Here is a 16622-nt window from a genome sequence, read left to right as displayed (position 1 = left end):
AGTTAGGGAAAGGTGTTTAGAGGTGGTCCGGGCACTGAGGAGACACGGATAGGAGGTCGGGGCAGTGAGGGGAAGACATTCAGAGGTGGTCCGGGTACTGAGGAGTCACGGATAGGAGGTCGGGGCAGTGAGGGAGAGACATTCAGAGTTGGTCCGGGCACTGAGGAGACACGGATAGGAGGTCGGGGCAGTGAGGGGAAGGTGTTCAGAGGTGGTCTGGGCACTGAGGAGACACAGATAGGAGGTCGGGGCAGTGAGGGGAAGGCATTCAGAGGTGGTCTGGGCACTGAGGAGACACGGATAGGAGGTCGGGGCAGTGAGGGGGAGACGTTCAGAGGTGGTCCGGGCACTGAGGTCACGGATAGGAGGTCGGGGTAGTGAGGGAAAGGCGATCAGAGGTGGTCCAGGCACTGAGGAGACACGGATAGGAGGTCGGGGAAGTGAGGGGTAGACGTTCAGAGGTGGTCCGGGCACTGAGGAGTCACGGATAGGAGGCCGGGGCAGTGAGGGAGAAACATACAGAGGTGGTCCGGGCACTGAGGAGTCACGGATAGGAGGTCGGGGCAGTGAGGGAGAAACATACAGAGGTGGTCCGGGCACGGAGGAGTCACGGATAGGAGGTCGGGGCAGTGAGGGAAAGGTGTTCAGAGTTGGTCCGGGCACTGAGGAGACATGGATAGGAGGTTGGGGCAGTGAGGGGGAGACATTGGGAGAAGAGGCAGCCAGTGAGAGGGGAGATGTGGGGAGCATGTGCGGACAGGGAGACCGGAGAAACCGGGGACAGGCTGCGAGCAGGGGAGCTCAGAGAGAGGAGACACCAGGGGAGAGGAGGGAGGCAGAGGCTGCGGGCTGGAGTGGAGAGGGCAGAGATTAAAGGGAAACGTATTGGTTTTCCGAAAAGCTGACTCCGCAAAAAGAGCAGCTTTTCGGAAGTGATACTATGTTAGGTAGGAATGATGAATGAGGCATGATGAATGAGGCATGAGGAATGATGAATGCCTCCAAAACATCTTTTAAACTAAAAGAGATAATTATGTAATGGTGAATAGGCCCCTCAGGGGCCATTCATCAAGTTCTGCTTTTTCGGAACTTGATGAATGGCCCTGACACTTATCTTTTACAAAAGTATGTGAAAATTTGATGAATAGGCCCCCATGGCTTGTAATATTCTAAAGGCTCATACACACTTAACGATATGCTCCATGAGTGATATCGTGAAGTGTTTGGCCTTGTTTGACTGGATTCTCCCGAGCAAACGACATTGTGCATACACACTGAACAATATCATTACCGATATCGTTCAGTGACGTCACCTGTCACATCCCAGAACTTGCAGGTTGTCCTGCAAGTTCGGGCAATGAAAGACTTTGTTAACAATCCACGGGAACGCGCATCGTTATCCATATCGTTCATACACACTGGACGATATGAACGATAACGATATCATAGTCCATATCATTCACTTTATCATCCAGTCTCATGTGCCTCAAGGCTAATATTCTGTAAAACATCAACCGGCCACTGGGGGCACTGCTACATTGCTGTGCATATCTGATATCCTTTTACATTGGGCTCTATTTATTAACATTATTTTGACTAAACTAAAGTTTTCACACCCTTTTCACAATGTTTTAGTATCACCTATAGTTATTACAGGGCAATTGGAGTAGAATTCGTAAAATTCTACTCCAACAACTAAGTATCACTTATTTTTAGTAATCAGATCGCATTTCTCATAGCTGTAATGGGAAATGTGATCTGTCTAGTAGTTACTAAAAATAAATTGTGAAAAAAATACCTGGGGAGGCCCTGTGATAATACATACCTGGAGGTGGCGTTATCCAGGGTCTCCCCCGGTTACTGGACTCCTACTCTGCTCTAACGGGGAGAGCAGAGCCCGGAGCCGTTCCCAGTGATCAGCTGTGTGGTCTAAACAGACCGCAAGCTGATACACTGCAAATAAAAAAAATAGTAAAAAAAAAAATTAACTTACCTGACTCAATGGACCGGTGATCGGGGCTCCGGGTGATGTCCTCCCTTCGTTCAGTTGGTCTCCCATACTGCACTGCGGCCCGGTCATCAGGTGATCGGGTCCCAGTGTAGTGTGGGAGATTACCTGACCGGAGGCATGGAGGACATCACCGGAGGCCCGGATCATGCAGGTAAGTGTAATTAAGGGAGGGGGAGTTGTGGGGGGGCGCGGGGGGTCTGCAATCGTGGGGGCGGGGCTCAGCATCGGGGCGGGGCTTAGCGCGAGGGGTAGCAGCGGCGGCTGGTCGGCACATGCGCGGGCACTTTGTCACTGTATTTTTTCCGAAAATACCGTGACTAGTGTGCGGAGGGGATTCGCAGGGACATAGCTTTCTCGCAAACTCTGTCCCTGCAAGGGATTTGTAGTAAATCCCTGTGATATTGCCTGAATTCGCAATGCGAATTCACTCGGTAATATCACACTACAATCTGCAATTCAATATGTGGATTGTAGCAAATAGAGCCCATTGAGAGATCTGAGGACATTAGCTGCAGTTCATGTTATATAGCGCCACCATTTTCTGACCGTTACTTAGTGTTCAGGGTCCACGTTTATTAGCTGATTTAAAAGGGGCCTACACTGAGACTGTAGGGGCAAAGGGCTGTGGGCCTGATTCAGCTTTGGGTATAGACTGAGAATTAGCACTTAGCTGTGTACCTGGGCAAACCATGTTGCAATGCAAGGGGTGTAAATACATAAATTATTTTGCATGTAGTGTAAGTACTGGCTGCTTTTGTATGTAGCCCACAAATGCTGCACAGCTTTATTATTATGCCGCACTTTATACGTCAGTTTGGACACCACCATACCAAATCTAAATCTCTCTGCACATTTTAAATCTGCCCCCCCTGCAGTGCAGCATGGTTTCACCAAGAGAATCAGTTAAGTGCTAAATCTCACTCTATTCCCAAAGCTGAGGCCCTCATTCAGAGCCGTACGCTCTGAGCAGAGCGCACGCTCTGAATGAGGGCCACCCTCCATAATTATGGAGCGTCCTCCTGGACGCTCGTATAGCTGTGGGTCACCACCCACAGCCTATACAAGCGTGCAGTTTGATGACCACGATGGTCGTGACCATCGCGACCATCGCCACTGCGAGCCGGAGCCTGCGGTTGAGGTTTTCAACCGCAAGGCCCGGAGTGATTTTGGCTCTATCAGAGCCAAAATCACTCCCACTGACATCACTAGTGATGTCAGTGGGCCGGCTTCTGACGGTAGGCGTTCCCTTGGGAACGCCCCCGTCAGGGAGGCACGCCCCCGGCACGCCCACCAAAGGGGGCGTGCTGTCAATCAACATCGACAGCACGCCCCCTTTGATCAGACACAACGAGCGAAGGAAAGTCCTTCGCTCGTTGCGTCTGGTGCATGCGCACGACGAAGCTCCCTCCGTCGTGCGCATGCTCAGTGCAGACCATCGACCCACTTGCAAGCGGACAGCCACTCGCGAGTGGGTCTGAATCAGGCCCTGAATCAGGCCCTGTATCTGAGAGGCAAGTTAACCTGATTAAACTCTCTATCAGCCGATATATTCACACTCATTCACACCACTTATCTAAATAAATAAATACACGGACAACTGAAATTGCGGTGAAATTGCGTCAGCTTTTTATTGAAGGGATTTTGCCTATTTATTTATTTTAAACTCATATTAACTAAAGTACGGTGGCGGGGTAAAGAACGGCCTAGCTAATGCTAACTTTGGCCCTCATTCAGAGCCACTCGCTAGCGGCAGTACGCTCGTTCCGAGCGATGTTCGCACATCTGCGCATGCGTACGGATCGTTATACGCATGCGCGAACCAGTCAGTGCGGCCGAAATTCATGTGCTCGCAAAATAGCGAATGCCTGATAATTTGAGTGACAGGATGAGGCGTATGTGGGTGGTAACAGGGGAAGGTGCTTGAAAACGGGGAGTGGAAATCAGAACGCAGGCGTGCTTAAAGGTCAAAACGGGTGTTTTATGGGTGTGCATATTTAAAACAGCAGCGTCATTGACCACGTCACTGGGTTTTTTTTAAGCCAGAACTGTTCGCAAAATTGTGGTAGCAAAAACCAACCACAAGAATAGCGAGCAGTTCATACGCTGGTTGATGTACTCGATTAATCTAATAAATAGCGCACATGACGTATGGTGCGAGCGGCCAGGGGGCGTTTTTAACAAATAAACGAGCGTATGTTTTGCTCGCTCGTTCAGACTTAGAGGTGTGAACAGACTGCAATTTGCGAACGGATCATTTGAATAGCCACCCCTTGTTTTTGAACGAACGACCGCAAATAGCGAACGGCTCTGAATCAGGCCCTTTATGCATAACTTAACACAGGGCCAACTGCCCACTCAAGCAAGCATGCGGCCTTCTGCCTCCATCCATGCCTGAACGACTCGCAAGGGAAGGACCAACTGACCAACCCCTACGGGGACAATGCCAGTGTTGTTTTTGCCATCTGCCCACATCATCCTTACCCAATTGAAAGCAGTCCAACCACGGCGAATACAAAGGGCCCACCAGGCCTAGTGGTAACCCTTGAACGAAAGCTGACATCCACACCTAAGCTCCACCGTGATTAGATCTGCCCCCAAGAAAAAACAACTGCAAATAACTGCCGTTCTGACACCGGCCAAACCAAGGTTATGAAGAAACCACAGCCGCCACCATACCCTAAACCGTTAAACTGACCTCAAACCATGAAATAAATCATCCAAAAACATTGCCATACCCGTTGGAGAGAGGTGTACCCCGTCACCCAAAAACAAATTCTCAACGTGAAAAGAAATGCCATAATGCCTAATGACAGCACCGCCATGCTCCTCCACAGCTCTACCAATCACCACATTTACTCTACGCCGACTTTGTTCAACAGCCCCTGGTCTCAGAGCCCCACCCCAAACTCTCCTCTGGATGATATCCGACCAGAAAATTTTGCAAAAGGGCCAGAGCTCCATCAAATCCAAATAAATTGCGCCTTATATCACAGCGCAAATCCATGGATGACCTAGTTGTAATGTCATTACCCCCTAGGTGTACAATTAAAAAGAGCGGACAACGAAAAACTGCCACTGATTCTGCAATGACCTGGCTAAACGATTCCCACCGCATGCCCCTATGACCTATCCATTGCATCAAACAGCTCTCTGGGAACCTAGAACAATCAGCCACTAAAGGAGAACTAGAGGCCCAGTAGACAAATGAATGCCCAACCACCCTAATACACTGAGAATCCAATCGGAAGCCGTCAAAAACTTTAATAAGTGCCAAAATGACCGTAAGTAAACGGCCAGTAGAAAAAACACACCAAAGAACTACACCTAACTGACTAATCTAAAATGGGCTACAAATAAAAAACTGGGGACCTGACAGTGAAAAAAAAAGGGGGGGGGGGCATCGCAGGGCCAGAAACAAAACTTGACCTGAGGCAGAAGTCATAATTAAAACCAGTGAGAAAACAAAAATTCCTCAATACCCCTGAGCAAAAGAGCAGCGAGTAGCTAGTCCTCAAGTTAGGGTGAAATGGTCAAGCTAAAATCTGATATATTTCTTGAATACACCATACCTCCACCTGTCAAGTGCTCGGATCTCATCTCTGGACCAACCCGCCGCAGCGGCAGCCGTTGCGGTGCCTATGCGAAACGAGTGGGTGCCATAGTCAACTGGAGATAGGCCCAATTCCAAACATCTCAAAACCCAACCAAATTGATATCGAGACACTGGAGATGCATCCATGTGCATCAGCCAAGTGACCAATGCCACGGGACGTGAGCTCAAATAGGACGAAGCCAAGACCACCGGACATATCCTATGGTCCAAGCAACGACCCATCGAAACCCAACGCCCCCTACCTGCCTGGTCGGTCTTAGAACGCTGTACCCTACAGTAGATAGCATCTTCCCGAACCACCATGTGAGACAGCAGCATAGACGAAACAGCCATCCTGGAAGGAGTGACCAACTTGCCGACCCTGAAGGCTCCATGGTACACCATAGCGAAAGCGAGACGGAAAAGACCGACTTCGTAACCCGAAAAACAAACCCGCTTAACGACCTTTAAAAAATTTTCAAAGCAGAGTACCGGCAATCAGGCGTCACGAATCAGGCAAAGTGGGTACAACTCTTGCCCAACCTTTTAAAACACGTGAAAGAACGACTTAGTAATATCCCGTTCCCCATGCAAGCGCATGAAATAAGATATGCCAGCCAATATCTTTCCCACATATGATCTCGATTTCCGAGCTGAATAGAATTCCCCAACAAAGACAAAATAAGAGCATCAACACTCTTACCTCTGTGCTCATCACGCTGCAGGAAACGGTTCCATTGTTCCCAAGCCGATTGATACGCCCGGTAGGTTGCCACGGACAGCGATCTATGACCTAATCCCTCCATGTCAGCCAGATTACCTGCCACACATAAGAGGGACAAGATTCACCAATGGCGTCAGCATGTGGCGCTAAGCGCTGAAACCTATCCCACTCAAAATGAGAGCGTATCTGCGACCCCATTATCTATCCCAGGCACATGCTTAGAGGTAACCACAGATGAACCCCCCCGCTCCCAATACGGATCTAACGAGGACTCACTAGATGTCTCAGCCGCCACAGGTGCTGCCGGAGCCTCAGCCACAAGACGATGAAGATCCATGCCGCTGTTGACTGTCGACCCACCTGCAATTGGGGAGAGAGAATGGGACACAACCACTGGCCTAGAAACATTACCATCTGCAATGGTATTAGAACCAACATCCATACCCAGCGAAGTAGACACCGCTGAAGTAACCGTGGGAATCAGAGCCTGCACTATTTGAGAAGTCCAGGACGTCGCAATGGGTGTTGGTGAGATGGCGGGGGTTCCGACACCAGGACTGGTGGTAAGGATGGGAACCAAAGCCGTCACAATGGACGCACATAGCGCCGATACACCCTGCACATTTAACAATCTTGCTGAAGAAGGACCCGCCCCAGACGCCCATAAGGCTGAAGAGGGTCCGCTTCGCTGAGAAGGAGCCTGTCTCACTGCGTCTGTATAAGACCTCCCTGGGGTCAAAGCAGATGCCTGTCCACTACCATGCGCCCGCAAGCCAGAACTAAAGCTGCTGCGACAGCGAAACCTGCCCCAGTGCATCGCTACCACAATCAGCCACCCGGCGAGCCCTGGCATTCCCTCCTCTTGTCTGTGCAGCTACAGGAGCAATGCTGGCCATGAAGCCGGCGTCATTCTCTTCCACCCGCCTGATTACCCTGCGCCACGGGCGACGAACAGACCCAGCCACCGCGCCTGATCTACCCACCGGGCCCTGTGACCGCGGGCGCGCATCAGGCACCTGCAGCACTATCGGGGAGCCAGAGAGGCCCCGGATTGCGGCCCTGTCACGCGGTCGCGCTCTACCCCGGGTGATCTCCCCGGCGCCGCCTCCACTGCTGCGCCCCAGGCTACTACGAAGCTACCCGCGAGATGCACTACCGACACCGCAGGCACCGCTACCCTGCCGGCATCATCCAGTCCTCCGGCAAGGTAGCGCGCAGGCAGAGCGATGAGCCTTGCGCGGCCTATCCATTACCACACTCCACAGGCCACACAGATTAAGGGAGAAAATAGAATAGGAGAGGGGAAAAGATAAGCGGAATAGAAAAGGTGTGAAAAGAGCAGATACAGAAGATAAGGAGAGAGAAGAAAACAAAGAGATAGATAAAAGAAAACAGCAATATAATAAGGAGCAACAAAGATGTGTACTTCTCTGTCCAAATCGCCAGGAAAATAAAAGCCTAACCATAGAGACTACACTCCTAAATTAAATCAAAGCCCACCCCTTCTACAGGCTCCAGCCAATCATGTTAGAACAGCACTAAGAACAAAATCCCTCCCACAAACAGCTTAACCCTTGAGTGTCCATGCTGAGTGTGAATGTACAGGCCTGGAGGTTTAATGTCTCTCCAGTCACATACGTGACTTACGTGTTTCATCTGAGATGAAGGCACTGGGCTTCAGTGAGCCCTATACGGAGACCGTCTTACACTACACACCCGACAGAGTCGGAAAGAGCAGAATAGGGAACTGAGCTGGGAACCTAATGGTTTACGTGCAAATCCAATGGGATAGTATGTGCGCAGGGCCGGCTCCAGGGTTCTGAGCATCATGAGAAGGCGACCGAATTTGGGGGTGTGGCCTAATTACCATAGGCCACGCCCCCTGTGTGACGTTATTTTGAGGCGTGCCCGTATGGCACGCCTCCAAATAACGTCAGGCTGTGGGTAACGCCCAGCACTCCGTCACTGGCTGGGCTTCCCCCAGCCCTCTCCCGTCAATGAATGGTTGCCGGGCACGGCATTCATTCACACTACGGGGGTCCCCAACCTCCCGATTTGACCATCCATTCACGGCATCCATTCACACTCCGGGGGTCCCCAACCTCCAGATTTGACCACCCGCGGGCCAATTCGGCCCGCGGGTGGAACAGTGGGATGCTAGGGAGGGGTGCCGCCCCTCTACGGGTGCCACCCCTGTGCAACCGCACTGGTCGAACACCCCTAGAGCCGGCCCTGTATGTGCACATGTGCAGGACCTGGTCGGTGCATGTGCTGAACGCATCTGAAGAAGTGAGAGTTCTTTGACGCCAAGTTCTTTTAAAATATATGTATGTGATGGGATTTATTTAATGGTCTGTCAGCGTTCATTTCAGCAGATGAGTTTTACATATTTATACACATCCTACTATAAATGACATGGGAGGTTACATATCTGGGAATAAGATTTATATATATTCCATACTTTCCGACCTTTGGGCTGCCCGCTCAGGGAAGGGGCAGCCCGTTCGGCAATGCAGGAGGGGGGCCTGCAGCAGCTGCAGTGGATGGTACCGGGGGCGTGGAGACACATGTGCATCATCTTGGCCCTGCCCCCCACTGTACAATGCCACGATCGCACATGCGCAGCGCCATCTTGTTACCGTATTAGAGTGTTGCAGTGGACGTGTTCCAAATAGCTCAGTGAGACCCTGCAATATACTGCATCTACACCATTGTTCATCCGCTTGCATCCTGCACCACTTCCAACCTACACTCACCGGCTGGTGGTCTGTATGCTCTGCTCCATGCTGAAAGTATATTATATGCATAACTGTGAGTACGACAGTACATTCAAGTTACTGCTAAATAAACCAACCATCTGGTTATGTAATGGGCTGTTCAGTGACTTCACTGGTGTATACATTCACTCACACATTTCAATAGGTTATGGGCCCAGGCACACAAACACAAGCCACACACCCCAAGCACTTACAATGACTGGCAGCACACAGATGCCATTAGACACATGCAAACAGAAACTGAAGATAGCACAGATGGGACAGAGAATTACACTACATTGAAATTTGCAATGGAAATGCAACTAAAGCGTGAAAGATTGTAGAAAGTTACAGTTGATCCTGGTGACACTTCATGCCCAGTGATGTAGAGAGAGCCATGGGTACAACTGGCTTAAGCATAGAACAACAGGTATATTCCATCATACATAGGAAAATGTAAAAAAAAAAGATGTAGACAGCACTGCAGGCAGCGTAGGAAGATGGGGGTCTAATGAGAAGAATTGATCTGAGGCATGTATTATATAATAACAAGATATGTGAATGAACCAGTATGAGTGATTATGTTGACAGAATTATGTCCATATCACAGCAGCTAATGTCTGTAGGAGTCCAAGTAGATGACGAGATCGGTGTGGTGATGCTGCAAAACTTAATGTTAGAGTTTGACTTTCTTGTGTTGTGGTTTAAGCAAACACAGTCAAGTTAACCACAGACATTGTTAGAGCAAAATGGCTGCAGTTTCAAGAACATGTGCCAGTTGAATTGAATGCTGAGAATACCGCATTACACAGTCATACTGAGAAGCTCAAAAAATACAAGTGTTATATATGTCACAAAATAGGTCACAAAGCATTTGAATGTAAGCAGAAAAATGTGAAGGCTATACAGAATAAGAAGTGCAATGGCAAATATGCGTCAGCTTTGAGTGTCACAGACAGCCGCAAAAATGATTGCTGATATATTGAATCAGGAGCTACCAGGTATTTCATGTGCAAGGAAGAGTGGTTCACCACGCTAGTCGCATGTGATTCTATAACAATAAAAGGAATTGGAATTAAGGGCCTGATTAAGACCCACTCACGAGCGCATAGCGCTCTCAAGCGGGTCAATAGTGGGCCAGTGCGCACGCGCGGCATGCGCAACGTGCGTACGCAAGCCCTGTGACGAGTGAGAAATCACTCGCTCCGGGGCTCGCAACAAAGCGGGGCAGCTGTCGATGTTGATCGACAGCTTGCCCCGTTTTGTAAACGGGGAGGGGGGGGGTGGCTGAAAAACGGAACCGTTCCCAAAGGAACACCTGCCATTTGTGGGCGGCCCTACTGACATCACGAGTGATGTCAGTAGTGGACTTCCTGCTCTATTAGAACAAGAAGTCCACTCTGGCTTACGAGACCTGAGACCCTACCACAGGGTCTCCTCGCAAGCCGGATGGTCGCGATAAACGCAACCATCTCCTGCCCACTTGCACTAGCTGTGGGTGGGCACCCACAGCTTTGTGAGCGGACAGGAAAAAAAATACAATTCTTCCCCGACCTGATTCAGAGTGTGTGTTCGCAAATAGCTAACGCCTCTGAATCAGGCCCTAAGTGCTTAAAGCTACGAAATTTGGAACTGTCACGACTCGCTTGAAAATAGGGACTAAAAAGTAAGTCACAGAAATCCAAAATGTGATTTATGTACCAGAGATGAGAACAAATCTCATAGCCATCAGTCTCCTAGAGCAAATAGATCATACAGTTAATTTGGCAAGAATAAAGTGCATTGTATGGAACAGAAGAGGGACTGTAATAGCAATAGGTACTGGTGATGTCAATCATATGTCCTAGACACACAGTAGTGTTATGCAATGGTGACAACTGAGTCACAGTCTATGGAACTCTGGCACAGAAGATTTGGGGCTCTATTTATTAACATTATTGGCTGTTGTTTTCACTCCCTTTTCACATTATTTTAGTATAACCTATAGTTATTACAGGGCAATTGGAGTAGAATTCGTAAAATTCTACTCCAACCCCTAAGTATCACTTATTTTTAGCAAAGCAGATCGCATTTCCCATAATTGTAATGGGAAATGTGATCCGACCAAAGTTACTAAAAATAAAACGTGAAAAAATATCGGGGAAAGCCCTGTGATAATAACGCCACCTGGAGGTGGCGTTATCCAGGGTCTCCCCCGGTTACCGGCCTCCTGCCCTGCTCTAACGGGGAGAGCAGAGCCGGGAATAAGTCCCAGTAATCAGCTGTGTGGTCTTAACAGACCGCAAGCTGATTACTGTAAAAAAAAGAAAAAAAAATTACTAAAAATTTTTTTTTACTTACCTGACTCCAGGGACCGGTGATCGGGGCTCCGGTGATGACTCCCCTCCGGTCAGCTGGTCTCCCATAGTACACTGCAGCCCGGTCATCAGGTCATCGGGTCCCAGTGCAGTATGGGAGATCACCTGACCGGAGGAATGGAGAACATCACCGGAGGCCCGGAGCATGCAGGTAAGTGTAATTAAGGGAGAGGGGGGTCGCGGGGGCTCCGTGATTGCGGGGGCGGGGCTTAGCGCCTGGGGGGGGTAGCAGCGGCGACCGGTCGGCGCATGCGCGGGCACTTAATCATGGTATTTTTTGTGAAAATACCGTAATAAGGCTCCAAAGGGGATTTTCAGGGACAGAGCTTTATCGCAAGCTCTATCCCTGTAAGGGATTTGTAGTAAATCCCTGTGATATTGCCTGAATTTGCAATGCGAATTCTCTCAGTAATATTACACTACAATCAGCATTCAATATGCGGATTGTAGTAAATAGAGCCCTTGGTCAGCTTGGATATGACAGTGTCCAGAATTAGTGAATGGGATGGTTACAGAAATATCCATGATTACAAGAATGACAGACATATACTTCATTAAAAAGATGTCTGACGTAGTGTAAAAGATCAAAGACTACATCAGACTAGCTGAAAATTAAACTGGTCACAGACTACAGATCTTGTGATCTGACAAGGGTGGAGAATATTTAACAAAGAAGCATAAATTGACCATTGTCTACACATCAGAGCATAATAGTGTGAGTGGGAGGGGTCTCCGTACAGTCAGTGGGAGGGGTCTCTGTACAGTCATTGAGAGTGGTCTCCACACACAGTGAGAGGGGTTTCTGCACAATCAGTGAGAGGGTCACAACACAGTCAGTGGGAGGGGCCTCTGCAGAGTCAGTGAGGGGTCTCTGTACAGTCAGTGAGAGGGGTCTCCATACAGTCAGTGAGAGGGGTCTCAGTACAATCAGTGAGAGGGGTCACCGCACAATCAGTGGGAGGGGTCTCCGCACAGTCAGTGAGAGGGGTCTTCACACAGTCAGTGAGAGGGTCCTCCGTACAGTCAGTGAGAGGCATCTCCACACAGTCAGTGAGAGGCATCTCCACACAGTCGGTGAGAGGGGTCTCCGCACAGTCAGTGAGAGGGGTCTCTGCAGTCAGTGGGAGGAGCCTCCACAGTCAATGGGATGAGCTTCCGAACAGTCAGTGGGAGGGGTCTCAGTACAGTCAGTGAGAGGAGCCTTCACACAGTCAATGGGAGGGGTCTCTGCATAGTCAGTGGGAGGGGTCTTCTTACAGTCAGTGGGAGGGGTCTCCGAACAGTCAGTGGGAGAGGTCTCCGCACAGTCAGTGAGAGGGGTCTCTGCAGGGGCAAATGCAGGATTTTTAAGGGGGGGTTTCTAGTAAATATATATATATATATATATATATATATATATATGCAGTACACACACTTGCATATATACATATATATATATATATATATATATACATACATACATTATGGACACAAGACATGCATGCACACACTTACCATGCTGCAGCTGCAGGTTGGAGATGGAGACGGGACCAGTCACCATGTCGATAAGCCCCGCCCCCTCGTCACGGTTCACAGCTCAATTGGTAGGGGGTGGAGCCAAATTATGCAATTCTAATTATATTGCATCATATTGGCTCCACCTCCTCCCCATTGACCCGCAAATCGCAGCATTTTGCAGCAAAGGGGCGGGGCTTAACATGGTGGTGCTAGCTCTCTCCTCTGTCAGTTTTTTTTGGGGGGTACTCAGAAACCCCCCCTGCGTGCGCTACTGCTCTGCACAGTCAGAGGGAGGGGTCTTGCTGATGTCCCTACCAAGAAATGTGAACTAGAATCTTTTGAAATGTTGATGTTTACTTGCTTGACTACAGTAACTGTAAATATTTTATAGGTTGCTACAAGAAAGCTGGAAGTGAATGTTTGTGTAACATGGAGAAGCTTGTAGCGATGGGGTGTGTTGAAGCCAGGACGGTGCCACTGCGCAGTCTCCATATTGGCTCCTTTAGGGAGTCTTCATTTTCTAACCAAGATGGCTATCCTGCCCACTGTTTTAACGTCCGCAAACTTAAACATCATTAGCATCGGCACTAGCACAACCCCCATGCAACATATCCATCAGGAACAGGCTTTGCTTCCTCCTACGTATCACTCAGATTTGCATGGAGCTTTAGATACAACACTGACGATAGTCCTGTCCGCTGCTCCACGCATTTTCATACTCGCCGCCCAGGCGCTGCCTAGTAATGCCCTTTTCACACACGCATTTACTTGCGGAGCATTCGCACATGTTTTGCGATTCAGACGCATCTGTAGTTGGTTCTAAATCAGCAGATGCGTCCGTTTTTACAGATGTGTCCCACTGGGAATCACTCCCACAATGGTTTGGGCCCCCCACCATCTGTCCAAAAACCCAAAACATAAAATCAGGTTAGGGCATCCTGGGCTAGAGCCCTGGTTGCCTAATGAATGGTCAGATATGTACCTGCCGCTGCCCACCAGTGGGGTGGTAAGCGAGTTCTGGGTAAGGGCAGGTGACGGAAATTTTTCACAATTTTTATACCGATTTGTGGAAAAGATTTGCAAAGCGATACACAGCATCTCAGCAGCTCTCCCTCCAATGTAATAATAAGCTATGGACCTCAACCCACGGCATAAGGAGGCACAGAGGAGTACACTGCAGGATCCCGCAGAAGACGATACAATCGTATGTTATATGAAATAATCAGGAACGCTGAAAGACGGTGGTGACAGTAACACTGACAGAGGTTTATCGATGAGATCCAGCTCAGCTATAATAAGCATCCAGCAGTCAGCGACAGGAACAGCGAATAACCTGATATGGTGGTCGCGCTGCTGATACGTAGAGCGGGCAGGACAGCAGCACGCCGGGACTTTGATGCAATTAGTAGTGATTTATATACTAGCTGATGTCTCTTGTCTGATAAAGGGACCTCTTTCCCTGTGACCTCCTCCTGGAAGTGAATAAATCACAGCTAATTGCATTAAATTCAAGGAGTTCTCCTCATATTGTGACACCTATCATAATAAGTGTGTCACACGCCTGGGCTCCAGCACGCGTAGGTATTACTGGTCTACAGCGCACTTCTACTGGGATCAGATGCAATGTTATCATGAGCAGAAATCTTATTGGAACAATTCAACTAGTATAAAATGTAACTCAGAGAACCCAGGAGAATGTCGTCTCTGCTCAGGGGTGTAACTAGGTATTTGAAGGCCCCATAGCAAAAGTTTGTAAAGGCCCCTATGCACCACCCAATGGTGAGAGACGTATATAACACGTGTAACTTTGACAAGGTACTGTAGATGGCCCCCCTGAGCTCTGGGCCCCATACCAGCTGCGCCCATTGCACCTATGGTGGTTACGCCCATGTTTCTGCGCAGTCAGGGCTGTTCCACATGTGAGATGAGGAAGGTGAGACTCCAATGTCTGGCGATTCTATCCTGGGGATGGTAGAGAAGAGGTTCTCCCCTCTCCTCCGGACCCCACCTTGCCTCCAGTCCGCTCTGCGGTGTATAGGTGTCGCCTTGGATGACAGAAAGGGACTGAGCATTCTGTGTGCAGGGGAGTGGGGGGTAGCTACAAAGTGCCAAGGCCTGCCCTGAGGGGCAAGCCATGGTGATTGGCTGGGAACGCAGACCTCAGAGCCAGATTGTGTGTAATCTACCGGACTGCGTGGTCATACAAACCTCTGCGCACACACAGTTTTCCCAAAGGGATATGTACTGGGACATAGGGAGTGATTGATATATACTGGGACATGTAGAGTAATATATACTGGGACATAGGGAGTGATTGACATATACTGGGACATGTAGAGTAAATTATACTGGGACATAGGGAGTGATTGATACATACTGAGACATGTAGAGTAAAATATACTGTGACATTGGGAGCAGGGCCGTAGCTAGGGTAGTGTGGCCGGTGCCATCGCACAGGGCACCACAGTTCAGGGGGCGCTGTTTGGGCCTGTCAAATTTCTGTTTATTATCATTCTTGCTTGTAGCTTCCTCTTATTTCGTCCCCAGCATCTCCCATCTCTTCCCTGGCCCTTCCCCATGAAGCCATGGCCCTTTTTTGGGTGCATTATGTCCCTTTGAAAAATGAGAGGGGCGCCAATGCTCTTCCTGGCACAGGGCACAAAAAAGTCTAGTTACAGCTCTGATGGGGAGTGATTGATATATATTGGGACATGTAGAGTAATATATACTGGGACATAGGGAGTGATTGATATATACTGGGACATGTAGAGTAATATATACTGGGACATAGGGAGTGATTGATATATACTGGGACATGTAGAGAAATATATACTGGGATATAGGGAGTGATTGATATATACTGGGACATGTAGAGAAATATATACTGGGATATAGGGAGTGATTGATATATACTGGAGCATGAAGAGTGATATATACAGTACTGAGATATATACAGTGATTGATATGTCCTGGAACATTTATGTGATTAATATATACAGGGACATATGGAGTGATATATACAGGGACATAGGGAGTGATTGATATATACTGGGCCATAGGGAGTGATTGATATATACTGGGACATGTAGAGTAATATATACTGGGCCGTACGGAGTGATTGATATATACTGAGACATGTAGAGTAATATATACTGGGACATATGGAGTGACATATACTGGGACATGTAGAGTAATATATACTGGGACATATGGAGTGACATATACTGGGACATGTAGAGTAATATATACTGGGACATATGGAGTGACATATACTGGGACATGTAGAGTAAATTATACTGGGCCGTAGGGAGAGATTGATATATACTGGGACATGTAGAGTAATATATACTGGGACATAGGGAGTGACTAATATATACTGGGACATGTAGAGTAATACAGTCAGGTGCATAAATATTGGGACATTGACAGAATTTTCATATTTTGGCCTCTATTCACCACCACAATGGCTTTGAAATGAAACAAACAAGATGTGCTTTACCTGCAGACTTTCAGATTTAATTTGAGGGTAATTACATCCAAATCGGGTGAACGGTGTAGGAATTACAACAGTTTCAATATGTGCCTCCCACTTTTTAAGGGGCCAAAAGTAATGGGACTATCAACTCAAAAGCTATTTCATGGACAGGTGTGGGCTATTCCCTCGTTATTTCATTATCAATTAAGC

At 48.5% G+C, this 16622-nt stretch overlaps 1 pseudogene; it reads right to left on the bottom strand.

The window, feature by feature from the left end:
* Nucleotides 1-5546: 5546 nt before the first annotated feature.
* Nucleotides 5547-12980, bottom strand: LOC148511427 (uncharacterized; annotated as a pseudogene).
* Between the last annotated feature and the right edge of the window lie 3642 nt (nt 12981-16622).

This window comes from Taudactylus pleione, unplaced genomic scaffold (assembly GCF_031769625.1).
Source record: "Taudactylus pleione unplaced genomic scaffold, aTauple2 ptg000307l, whole genome shotgun sequence".
Lineage (NCBI taxonomy): Eukaryota > Metazoa > Chordata > Amphibia > Anura > Myobatrachidae > Taudactylus > Taudactylus pleione.
This window is presented reverse-complemented; position numbering and strand designations above follow the sequence as displayed.